Below are 12,556 nucleotides of genomic sequence, written 5' to 3' on the forward strand. Positions count from 1 at the left end.
ACAGACAGTACCGAACACTGAGCATCAGTGCTGAGTAACCGACATTTGCTAAGCATGAAATATTGTAGGCTAGGCACTATGCTGGCGTCAGCAGACAGACTTCTCCTATTTCCCTTAAACCTCACAGGTCAGAATTCTGTAGCCCTTCAATAACCTATAGTGTCTACTCCCACCAGACTGCACATAAAGTAGACAGAAATTAGAAGGAAGAAATGAATACTGAAGAGCCAAACATGGACAGATGCCTTTTTTTCCATAGCCTTAGGCTTTATTCCTGCCTCATGACTGGTGTCCCTCCAAGACAGCATCCCCACCCTGAGTCTCTCACCTCTTTCACTAAGTGCAAGACCCTTCTTCTATAAAATAGATATAGCATAGTTATTATTTTTGGTTATTAAATAGCAACAGAGCCTGACCCTGGGTAAACAAGATTTCAGGAATAGGCTAGATTACTGAGTTCCCATCAATGCCCTTTGTAAAAGCATGAAAGGAACAGTTGAGAGTATAGGAACCTGAGAAATTGGGAAAGAAGAAAACTGGATAGAATATGGCTTTCCCCCAAATTATTGAAAGAAAACGAGAGGAGAAAAGGGTGGGAGTTGGGGGAACCTCCAGCAACCTCATTCAGGTGTAGAATAATCAGTATGTATGACAAGTCAAAATTCCTTTAAAACCCTGCAGGTTTCCTGGAAGAGTTGCTCACAAGTTGACCCACTGGCCACCCATTAGTTCACAAATAAGGCATGCATTCAGCCAACAGAAAGCACCACCCAACAGTTGGGGAGAGGTTAGGAGGTGGAAAAAGCTCGATGCCTCATATCTGGTGGGATCTGAGCTGTGTATTTACACCCTGACAGGAAGCTGTTGACAGTCAATTGCAAAGAGATTAATCAACAATGTGGTGTTGCTATGGCAGCCAGCCCTTTAGCAGAAACAGGGAGAAGATGCTTCCATGTGGGACCAAAGAGGCTTCTCTTCTTTTTGGCCAGATAGTACTAGGGAAGCAACACTTAACAGCACATCTGTGGCCCTGGGTTCTAGTTGGGTCTCTACCACTCACTACTTGGACTAAATAGCTCTCTTCTTCTCTGGATTGACATTCAAGGCCCAGTTCACCTGGAGCTTCCACTGTAAAGTTCACTCAAGTTTGAAATTGTTCTTTTTTCAGTGCTTACACAGTATTCTCCAGGGCACCACTGTACCATGTGGCAAAACCACATAGCATCCCACTGTATTTCCCAGTGAACACCAAAGTTATGGCTGGTGTCCAATTCATCTCTCTTTTTTTAAATTTTAATATTTATTTTTCAGTTTTCGGTGGACACAACATCTTTGTTTGTATGTGGTGCTGAGGATCGAACCCGGGCCGCACGCATGCCAGGCGAGTGCGCTACCGCTTGAGCCACATTCCCAGCCCTCCAAATCATCTCTCTCTTTTTTTTTTTTTAAAAAAAGACCATGGGTGTGTTCTGCACAGGAGGTTTTTTTTTTTTTTTTAAAGAGAGAGAGAGAGAGAGAGAAATATTTATTTTCTTTTTCAGTTTTTTTCGGCGGACACAACATCTTTGTGTATGAGGATGGAACCCGGGCCGCACGCATGCCAGGCGAGCGCGCTACCGCTTGAGCCACATCCCCAGCCCCTCCAAATCATCTCTTGACCAGCTCAGTTACTGACAAAAAGTAGCACTCAATAAATGCCTTTTTAATTTATTTTTTATTTTTTTCTGTTGTTTATTTTATTCATATATACATTTAGTTATATATACATATATAAGATAGTATATTTTTTGGTTCCAGGGATTAAACCCAGGGGCACTTAATTACTGAGCCACATCCTCAGCCCTTTTTATTTTTTATTTTGAGACAGGGTCTTGCTAAGTTGCTCAGAGCCTCACTAAGTTGCTGAGGCTGGCTTTGAACTTAGGATCCTCCTGCCTCAGCCTTGTTGTTTTTAATAATTGAATCTACTTTTGTTTTCCCACTTATAAGGTAGAGATGGTATTTGTCCTGTCTTCTTCCTGAGACCATTCTAAATTTAGATTCAAAAATCAAGAACTTTGGTCCAGGCCCATCATAGTGGTGTAGGCCTGTAATCCCAGTGACTAGGGAGGCTGAGGCAGGGGGATCACAAATTCCAGGCCAGCCTGGGTAGCATAGTGAGATCCTATCTCAAAAATTTAAAAAAGGTCTGGGGATGTAGTTCAGTGGTAGAGTGCCCCTAGATTTAATCCCCAGTGCCACACCTTTCTGCAATCTTTCGTCTAAATGCTACTGTGAACTCATGTGGCAATAATAACAATAACTTGTGTGGGCATTATTTTATAGTTTACAGTGCAATTTTGCACCCATTATTTTATTTGATCCACACAATAATCCAGTCATTATTATTTCACAGATGGGAAAACTGAGCTCAGAGAGGTTCAGTAATTGGCTAAGATTGTTCAGCAAGTAAGTGATAGACCCTGACATTTGACCAGGGACTGTCCTCTCTATTACGTGTTGTTACTTTTAATGCTGGAACAATCTATTGAAAAGCAAGCAAATAAACAAAAACCTCTTCTACAAGCTTTCTTTAAATTCATGAAAGATCATTATCCCCACCTCCAGTTTAATGGAAATTGGGCTTTCCCTCAAGGTCGTATCTCCTTCATATTTTTTTCTAATCTCTTGATTAGAAGCTGCCTATTTTGCTAGGATAAGTGGTGCATGCCTGTAATCCCAACAGCTCAGGAGGCTGATACAGGAAGATGGAGAGTTCAAAGCCAGCCTCAGCAAAAGCAAGGTGCTAACTAAGCAACTCAATGAGACCCTGTTTCTAAATAAAATACAAAAAAAAAAAAAGGGCTGGCTGCCTATTCTTACATATCCTATATACCATCAGGGCCTCTATTGGCAGTCTTGTCTTTTTTCATTAACATTAATCCACCATTACATTTCTACCACATGCAAATTTGCTTCTTTTGAGGTTTACACCATCAAGCTCAGCCCATGAGACTCTGTTCTGAAACTCTGACTCTTGAATGGCCAATCCTGGAACAGAATGATGGGAGATAACTGCGTTTTGAGGCTCATGTCATCCTCTCTGTTAACTTTACAATGGTCATCTTCTGACTACCTCAGTCCATAAATATTTTGGTGCCTGATTCATAGTCTTCACTTCAAGTCTTGCTGTCACTCAGGTAACTTCATTACATGGAACCATTCAACACTTCAACCTCAATCCTTACTATTGGTAAAAAATAAATAAATTAATTAATAATAATAATAATAATAATAATAACAACAACCACCACCACCACCTCAGAGACATTCTAGTTCTCCTTTCCATGGTTTTATATTCTGGACTTGTCAAGACTTAAATTGTGCTTTACTTTAGAGACCTTTAGATCTGATATACTAAATCTCTGTCTGCCACCTCCTGGCTACCTACCTCTCTTACTCTTATTGCCACCATAAATACTTAAAAACCTGGATACCATAGCTGGGCACAGTGGTGGTGACTGTTGTCCTACCTACTCATGGCTAAAGAGGTTCATTTTAGCCTATGAGTTCAAGACCAGCCTGGACAACATAGTAAGGCCCTGCTTCAGGGCAAAAAAAGAAATATCTAGATACCACCCAAGTCCATCACTCCCCCCAGTATCTCTTTTCTTCCTTCCCTATTCTGCCTAGAACTTAGTGCAGTATAAAGACAAGCATTGATTGTCTTTTCGATTCCACACTCTGAAGTCTCAACCATGCATCAGTCCAACCTTCCACCCCTATACTCGGGCTGATAAGCACAACTATGCAGATTGACTGTGAAGTAATTCTGTGGTCTCCATCATTCACCAGACTGTTATAGATATTGTAACCCTGGTCATCTCTTTACAATAGACTATATTAATTAACAAAATTGATTAATCCATTCATCCATGTGACAAATATTTCTTTCTCACATGTTATACGCCAGGTAATGTGTGATATATTTAACACACAATTGTAGACAACACACAGTGACTACCTTCATAGAATTACAATCCAGAGGAGAGAGCCCTTGACCGTTATATACAAATATATAATTGCAATGAGTGCTAAGGAAGGAAACACTCCAAGATTCATAAGCGCATGCAGTAGGAAGACCTAACCTTGTCTGAAGGTCAGGGAAGGTTTCTCTGAGAAAGTGACCCTTTATTTGAGACCTAAAGGGTTTGAATTAGCTAAGTGAAAGGAGTAAGGTGGAATGGAAGTGCTTTGCAGCTGGAGGGAAGAGTGTCTGAAAGCCTTGAGGCAGGAGGAGGAAGGATGAAAAGGGGCTATATGGTAGAGCACTTAGCTGACATGCGTTAGACCCTGGGTTCAATTGCCAGTACTGCAAACACAGGGGAAGGGGATCATGCAAAAATGCACAGAGAGGGTTGAGGGCAAGGCTGAGAAGATATTGTGAACCAGATATTTGTTTGTTTCAGGATTTTGAACAAAAAGTAGAGGACTCTGTGCACATGGTGTCATGACTTGATGTGTCCTCTTTCAAAAACTGTCCACCTGTTTGGAGTATTTAAAAAGGTCAAATGCATGTAAGCAAACCATATAAGAAGCTATTACAGTTGTCCCTTTAAAGGCTGATGGCTAAGTGGAGACAGGTTTGAGAACTTCCTCCAAACTCCTAAAAGCCTGTTACTTAACTCTGGCCCCTCCCCCACCGCATCACCACTACTACCACTTTTTGAAATTGACTTGCTTCCTACTTCTTAGGAAATTAAAAATATCAGGTGTGAACTTCCTCAATTTCCTACCATCACACTCACAGATTTATCTAACTGTACTTCCCTCACTTCCTTCCTACCAATCTCAGAGAAAGAGGGTCAGGTCTCCTTTCTGAGGCTCATCATTATTCCTTCCATCTTCTCCAAGACCAATACCATAGTCCATTGCTTAGCTACTCCCTAGTCTCTAAACATACTCAATTCTCTTCTAATTAGAAAAGCAAAACTCAAAATCCACTCATCTGCTCACCCTAGCTGCTACCTTTTTACTCTCCTTACCCTAATAAAAAAAAAAAAGTATTATATTGTCTACACTCCCAGTTTCAGAGAGAATGATGCTCATCAAATAATCCCTCTGCTTCCCATATTTCCCAGTAACTTTGCAGTTAGGCTGGGCAAGGTGACTCATATCTCACTCTGAACCAAAACAGGGAAGAACTGGCATGATCTCTTGCTGAGCCAAAAGTGAAGCAGGCTTTGTCTTCCAAGAGTTGCAACTTCAAGATGATGGAACTTCCATCTCTGAGTTCATCAGTGACTGAGGTGCAGACCCACCTGTCCCACCTTTGACTCAGTATAAGAAAGCAAACTTTGTTGTGTTAAGACACAAAATTCGGGGGTTAAGCTAAAGTGTAGCCTAGCTTAACTAATAAATAAACTTCCTCACCTCCTATGTACTTTTTTTAAAAAAAGAATACATTATTTCTGGGCAGGGGGTATAGCTCAATGGTAGAGCACTTGCCTAGCACGTGTACAGCACTGGGATCCTCAGCACCACATAATAAATAGATAGATAGATAGATAATTTCCTTAAAAAAGAATACATTATTTCTGATGTAATACTGTAATATCATTTCTCCTCTCCATTGACCTTACTCAGATAAATCCACCACAATTCTTTTTTTTTGGGGGGGAGGGGTATATAATAGGGATTGAACTCAGGGGCACTCAACCACTAAGCCACATCCCTAGCCCTATTTTGTATTTTATTTAGAGATAGCATCTCACTGAGTTGCTTAGCACCTTGCTTTTGCTGAGGCTGGCTTTGAACTTGTGATCATCCTGTCTCACCCTCCCGATCTTCTGGGATTACGGGTGTGTGCCACTGTGCCTGGCTACTCTCTGCATCATTTGACCTACTAGACTGTTCTCTTGCAGAAGCTTATTTTTCCTCTGGTTACTATGACTCTTCATCTCTCAGTTTTCTTCCTACTTCTCTAGAACATGGGTTTAGGAGGTTGAACAGAACTTTTTCCTCACTTTATCAAAGAGGAATCACATGGCTTTTATCAAGCCAAGCCCCCATTAAAAAAAAAAAATTCTGTGGCTTTCCAAATCTAAGCTTATTAACCTGAGAGTTTTGAGACTTTATATTTAGCCTCACCTTTTTTATCCAGCTTATTTTCTACTCTTCTCCATTACGCAGCTTACTTTTCATCCAATATGGGCTTGATGAGCTCTTCCTTCTCTTTGACCTTCCTCATGCTGTTCCCCTGTCACGTGCTTCAGTCCTTGTTTCTCCATAATGTAACTTAGATGTGAACAAAGATGTTCAAATAAGGATTGCTTACAATAGCAAAATACTGGGAATAATCTAAATGTTCATTTCTAGGTAACTGATTAACTAGATAACAGTGAATTCATGCAATAATGGGTATAGTTATGGAAGTTATTCACAATTTATTAAGTAAATAAAGCAGAAAGTATATACATCATCTTATATTTGTCAAAAAACAGAAAACATCTGGAGGAAAAAATCAAAATATTAATGGTCATGAGTGAAAAAAACAGATAAATTGAATTTTATCAAAATTTTAAAAACTTTTGAGCTTTAAAAGTCACTATTAAGAAAGGTGGCTGGGCTGGGTATGGTTGTGAACACCTGTAATGCCAACAACTCAGGAGACTGAGGCAGAAGGATCCCAAGTTGAAGGCCAGCCCAGGTAATTTAGTCAGATTTTATCTCAAAATAAAAATAAAATAAAAAGGGCTGGGGATGTAGCTCAGGAGTAGAGTGCCCCTGGGTTCAATCCCCAATATCAAACCAAAATAGAAGAAAAAAGGATGAAAAGGCAACCCTTAAAATGCAAGAAAATATTTGCAAATCATATATCTACTAAGGGACTTTATCCAAGATATATGGGGGAAAAAAAATCTCTTACAACTCGATAATAAAAAGATAACCCAATTAAAAAATAGGAAAAGAATATGAATACATATCTCTTCAAAACCTACATACAAATGAAAAGATGCTCATCATCATTAGGCATGAGAGAAAAGCAAATCAAAACCAAACCTACTAGCTAGGACAACTATAATAAAAAAGACAGATGTCTTGATCAACAAGTGTTGATGAGGATATAGAGAAGTATAGTGCTGATAAGAATATAGAATGGTCATACATACCTAATTAGGATTAAATAATTAATTTTAAAAAAAGAATATAGAGTGGTGCTGCTGCTTTAGAGAACAATCTGTCTGGCATTCCCTAAAAAGGCTAAATGTAGACTCACCATTGATTCACCACTGATACAGCATTGCACTCCTAGGTATAAACACAGAAGAAATGAAAATACCTCCAGACAAAAACTTGTACAGGCATGTTCATAGACATATTCATAACTGCCAAAAAGTAGAAACAACCCAAATGTCCATCAACATATATAATCAAAATATTATATATACAATAGAATATAATTTGGCAATAAAAAGAAATGAAATTCTGATACATGATACAACTTAGATGGACCTTGAAAACATCATACTAATTGAAAGAAGTAATTCACAAAAGATTCCATATTGTATTTGAGTGTGGTAACACATACCTGTGATCAGGAGGCTGAGGCAAGAGGATCTCAAGTTTGAAGCCAGCCTGACCAACTTACCAGAACCCTATCTCAAAAGGAAAAAAAAGGCAGGGGGCGGTGCTGGTAATGTAGTTTAATGGTAGAGGGTACCTGGGTTCAATCTCCAGTACTGAAAAAATAAATAAATAAACAAACAAATCCTCTGAGGACCAAGCAAAAATCTCTATGAATTGCATCTGCCTGCAGGTTTTCAGTTTGCCACTTCTAATGTCTGTATCTGTACAGAAATCAAAAGTGTTTAGACCGACCAAAGTTTATACTGGCTTTGTGTTCTTGGAAAGGTTATTTCCCCTCAAATATTTAAAATGGAGATGATAATTCCAACCCTTAGGGTTACATCTGTGAATTAACATGTAGAAAGTGTTCAAGAGCTTTAAGTTAAAGATGGTGGATTGAATGCACCCATCTAATTTTGTTTCCTTCTAAAAACCCATTAAAATCACAGTAAAGTGGCTTAGAGGGCAGAGTTCCATAAGTATAGGGGGGAAAGGAGAAAAAAAATAATGGGAATAAAATTTCAGAATCTGGAAAGCAGGTAGACAAGTAACTCTGATAAGGTAGATCCAAGAAACTATCTCCCAAACACAGGAGAGAAAAGCAGCAAAACAGACTGATCTATGCTACAGAATTCCTGAAAATCTCAGGAACTGAGGGCAAAGGAGGTAGAAACTAAATTTAGGAAAACTATATGAATAGATAATGCTTTAGAAACAGAGTCTTATTCTCCCCACTGCTTATTTCCCTGAATGACAGTTCCTAGCCGCCCTCCAGCAGAAGACTGAAGGTTTATTTTTTGGAAACATAAAATTAATAAAAAATTTTAAAAGTCCTTAGAGTAAGGGCTGCCTGACCCCGTTTTAGAGTATTAAATGGATGTCGACTGAGGCTACAGACTGATACTGCCCAGCTTGCCTCCCCTTCCTGGATGCCAGAACTCAAGATTACAGGAATCTATGCTCCAGACAATGATTTAAACATTTCCTAAAGAATCCATGTAGTCAAAAGGAAGACAAATAAAACATCATAACATCGGAGGGTCCCTGACAAATGGCCTACATTCACCTACAGCGAACTGCTATATCGACAAACTTCATTGACCTGCTCACAGATCTCAATCAATTTTTAGTGTCCCTTCTCAAATAAGAGCAGATATCAAAGGATGACAAACATCAGAGTAAAACCTCTAGCAGGAAAGGTAACGACCAAAACAAACAAGCAGAAAAAAGTAACTCAGAGGAAACGAAGATGATGCAAGCAAAGTGAAACCTCTAAATCACCACCATTGCTATGCTCAAAAAGATAAAAGAAGAACTCTCTGCCATTTTAAAATAAAGAAACATACAGAGAACCAAAGAGAGCCCTTGGAAATTAAAACCATCATAGCAAAAATTAAAAAAGTGAAAAATGGAAATGAAAGTTAAGGAAATCTCCCAGAAAGTAAGGAGGGAAATTAGAGATGAAAGCCATGCAGAAAAGAGAAGATTAAAGAACCAGTCCATAGTTTCAACATTCACATAAATAGGAAATATAGGAAAAATTGAGGGAAGGAAATCATCAAAGAAATCAAACTGAAGATCATTGAGGTGTTGTTGTTGTTGTTTTGTTTTTCAGATTGGAAGAGCCAACAGAATGCCCAGCACATGGAATGACAACTGACCCATACCTCAACACTTGGTGAAAATCAGAACAATTATTGTGTGGTTTCAGAACACCAAGGACAAGAGATGATTTTAAAAACTTTCGAAAGAAACAACAGTTCATCTACAATCATGAATCAGAATGTCAGTAGGAATGTGTGTGTGTGTTAGGGGGGGTTGCTAGGGATTGAACCCAGGGCCTTGTGTATATGAGGCAAGTACTCTACCAACTGAGCTACATCTCCAGGCCACCTTTAGGAGTCTTAAGAACTTAGAAGCAAGAAAGAAAGGGGAGCAGTTCCTTAAAAATTCTGAAAGGTAAGGTTGAGGATGTAGCTTGGTGGTAGAGCACTTGCCTAACATGTTGCGCTCCTGGGTTCGATCCCCAGCACCAGGGGGAAAAATCTGTAGGTAAGTCATTTCTGACTAATAACTCAATACTTTGCTCAACTGTAATGAAGTGTAAACACAGAACGAGGAAATTTGCAAATGTGCAATATCTGATATGCACCCTCTCTCACTACAATATGGGAAGAAAGCAAGACAACAGAAGATCCAGTAAGGAAAAAGACAAAATGCCCCTGAAGCATGATGGATGATGATGATAATGAGAAATCTGAGGATCACAGCTTTGTACTAGGCAGAAAGCATTACCAGGCCTGATGACAGCAAGGTGACTGAAGACAGGGACGCTGAGGATTATCCTCAGCTTAAACCTGAGAAAGCTACAGGAATATGTGGCCTCCCACAGGGTGCAAACTGAGGAAGAGGCACATACAAATTGGAGGCCACAAGGACTCCAACCCAATAAAAGGCCAAAAAGAATTCCCAGGATAACACAGAAGGAAAGTGCCAGGAAGAGAGTTGAGCAGAGGGCTCGAGTGCAAACACTGAAGACAGGAAAAAGGAAGGTCCCCAGGAGTAACGTCTTCAAGAGAAAGACTGGAACTGACAAATTAACTTATGTCATTGACCAAGAGAAAACCTGTAGTTAAAGATTACTAGAAGATGTCAGAATAATTAGCTATAGGTAATAATTACAAAGGAAATTAAACAAGTGAAAAAACAAGACAATTACTAACTTCAGGAAAACAAAACTGAAAAACAAATATAATTTTGACATACTTGTAATAGTATAATAAATTTGGCAAGTAGAACTTACTTAGGCATAATAATATAAACACTGAATACTGATTTAGCCAAAATTTATCATTCTTTTGGGAGAATGGGGAGAAGTAGAGAAAATAAGGATATAATAAAGCTAAATCCTAGCCAGGTATGGTGGCATACACCTGTGATCCTACCTGCTCATGAGGCTAAGGCAAAAGGGTTGTACCTTCAAGGCCAACCTGCGCAATTTAGTGAGAACTTTTTTAGACAAGGGAATGTAGCTCAATAGTACAGTGCTTGTCTAGCATGTGCAAAAAGTCCTGGGTTTGATGCCCAGGTCTACAAATTAAGTAAGTAAATAAACTTTTTTAAAAATGAAAATAAAAAATAAGCCCAGCACAGTGGTATACACCCTAATCCCAACTAGTGGAGAGGCGGAGACAGGGGGATTGTAAGTTTGAGACCAACCTGAGCAACTCAGTGAGACTGTCTCAAAATAAAAAAGACAGGGGTGGAGGGGATGGGGTAGTGTAGCTCAGTGATAGAACCTCCCTATGTTCAATCCTGGGTACTATAAAAAACAAACCACTTTTAAAATACTGGGCATGTAATAATTTGAGAAACATTAAATAAAGTGAAAGTGTAGGCTGTAGGTGTGACTCATGGGAGAATTCATGTTTAGCATGCAGGAAGGCCTGGGTTCATTACTAGCATCAAAAAAAAAAAAGTATAAGTGTATAGAAATATATACAAGAAACTGGTTACATCAGGCATCTCCAAAGAATAGGATTGGTAGGAAGAAGATTTTTATTTACCACTTTATAGCCTCTGTACTGTTTATTTTTATAATTAACAGATGTTACTTTTATAGTTATAATTTAAAAAAAAAACAATAAAACCAATGTAATATCTCTCTTTTCTGACTTCTTGGGAATGTTCATCTACAAGCTGTTGAGATGCCTGACAACATTTTCATCATTACTTGTCTGAAGCCCCGTCAGTAAGTTTGTCTCCTTTAATTTTGAATTACAATGGGCCGCTATGGGTTCTACTACCTCTATCACAGTATTTAGCGGACTCCTATCTTTGTGTCATCTGCAAAGAGCAGGAAGTGCTGGCTCTTATGCCAAGTTAGCAATCAACTTGCACACCAAAGAACCTCTATCAGACCAGGTACTGCTGTGCAGTATATTTCTCTTTTGCGAAGTTCTCTCCTCCAACCCTCACCCCATTCCTACTAGACTGTCTTTTCTATCTTTGTACACTCCCTTCCCCTGCCCTAGGAGAGATCTTTTCTAAAGCTTAGCATCATAACTGTCACTACTTAAGATTGTACTTGGACCACACAAAAGAAAATACCCTGAGATCAACTTTGATCTTCATATGTATTGTTAAAAGTTTGAGGCTGTAGACCAACTTGCCAACCTTCATCCCAGACAGACATTACCTTTATTAGATGGGCCAGGGAAATCAGTCTGCCTTCTACCCTGGAGATAGTCACTTTCCCCATCTTCCAAGATATACAAACATCCTTGTAAAAAATATCATTTAAAAGGTGATATAGGAACATATAAATGGCATGGAGAATTGTCTACCAAGACTGATACATAGAAACCGAGATAATAAATGTGAGTTGTTTAATAAGTTATTATATAGCAATAAATAACTAACATACCCATATATTTTTTTAGAATATTTTTTTAGTTGTAAATGGATCTTTTATTTAATTTATTTATTTATATGCGGTGCTGAGGATCGAACCCAGGGCCTCACATATGCTAGGCAAGTGCTCTACCACTGAGTCACAACCCCAGCCTCCATACCCATATATTTTTATGCCTAGTGTTCTTTATTCCATTGTGTACATCTAGATTTCTAATTTCCCTTTTGCCTAGTGTCCTTTTTTTCTTTTTTATGTGGTATTGGTAATCCATACCAGTGCCTTGTTCTTGCTAAGCACATGCTCTACCACTGAGCTACATCCCTATCCCCTCCTGGAATAGATCTTTAACCTTTATTTATTTATTTTTTTCAGCATTTTTTTAAGGATCTGAAAGTCTTTATCTCTCCCTCCTTTTTTTTTTTTTTTTTTTTTTTGGCATTACTGGGGATTGAACCTAGGGCCTCACACATGCTAGGCAAGCACTCTACCACTAAGCTACACCCCCAGCCCTTTTAATTTTGAGACAGAAATACA

The sequence above is a fragment of the Marmota monax genome, unplaced genomic scaffold (genome assembly GCF_021218885.2).
Source record: "Marmota monax isolate L192 unplaced genomic scaffold, Marmota_monax_Labrador192_F-V1.1 WCK01_AAM20220418_F8-fsc00061, whole genome shotgun sequence".
Lineage (NCBI taxonomy): Eukaryota > Metazoa > Chordata > Mammalia > Rodentia > Sciuridae > Marmota > Marmota monax.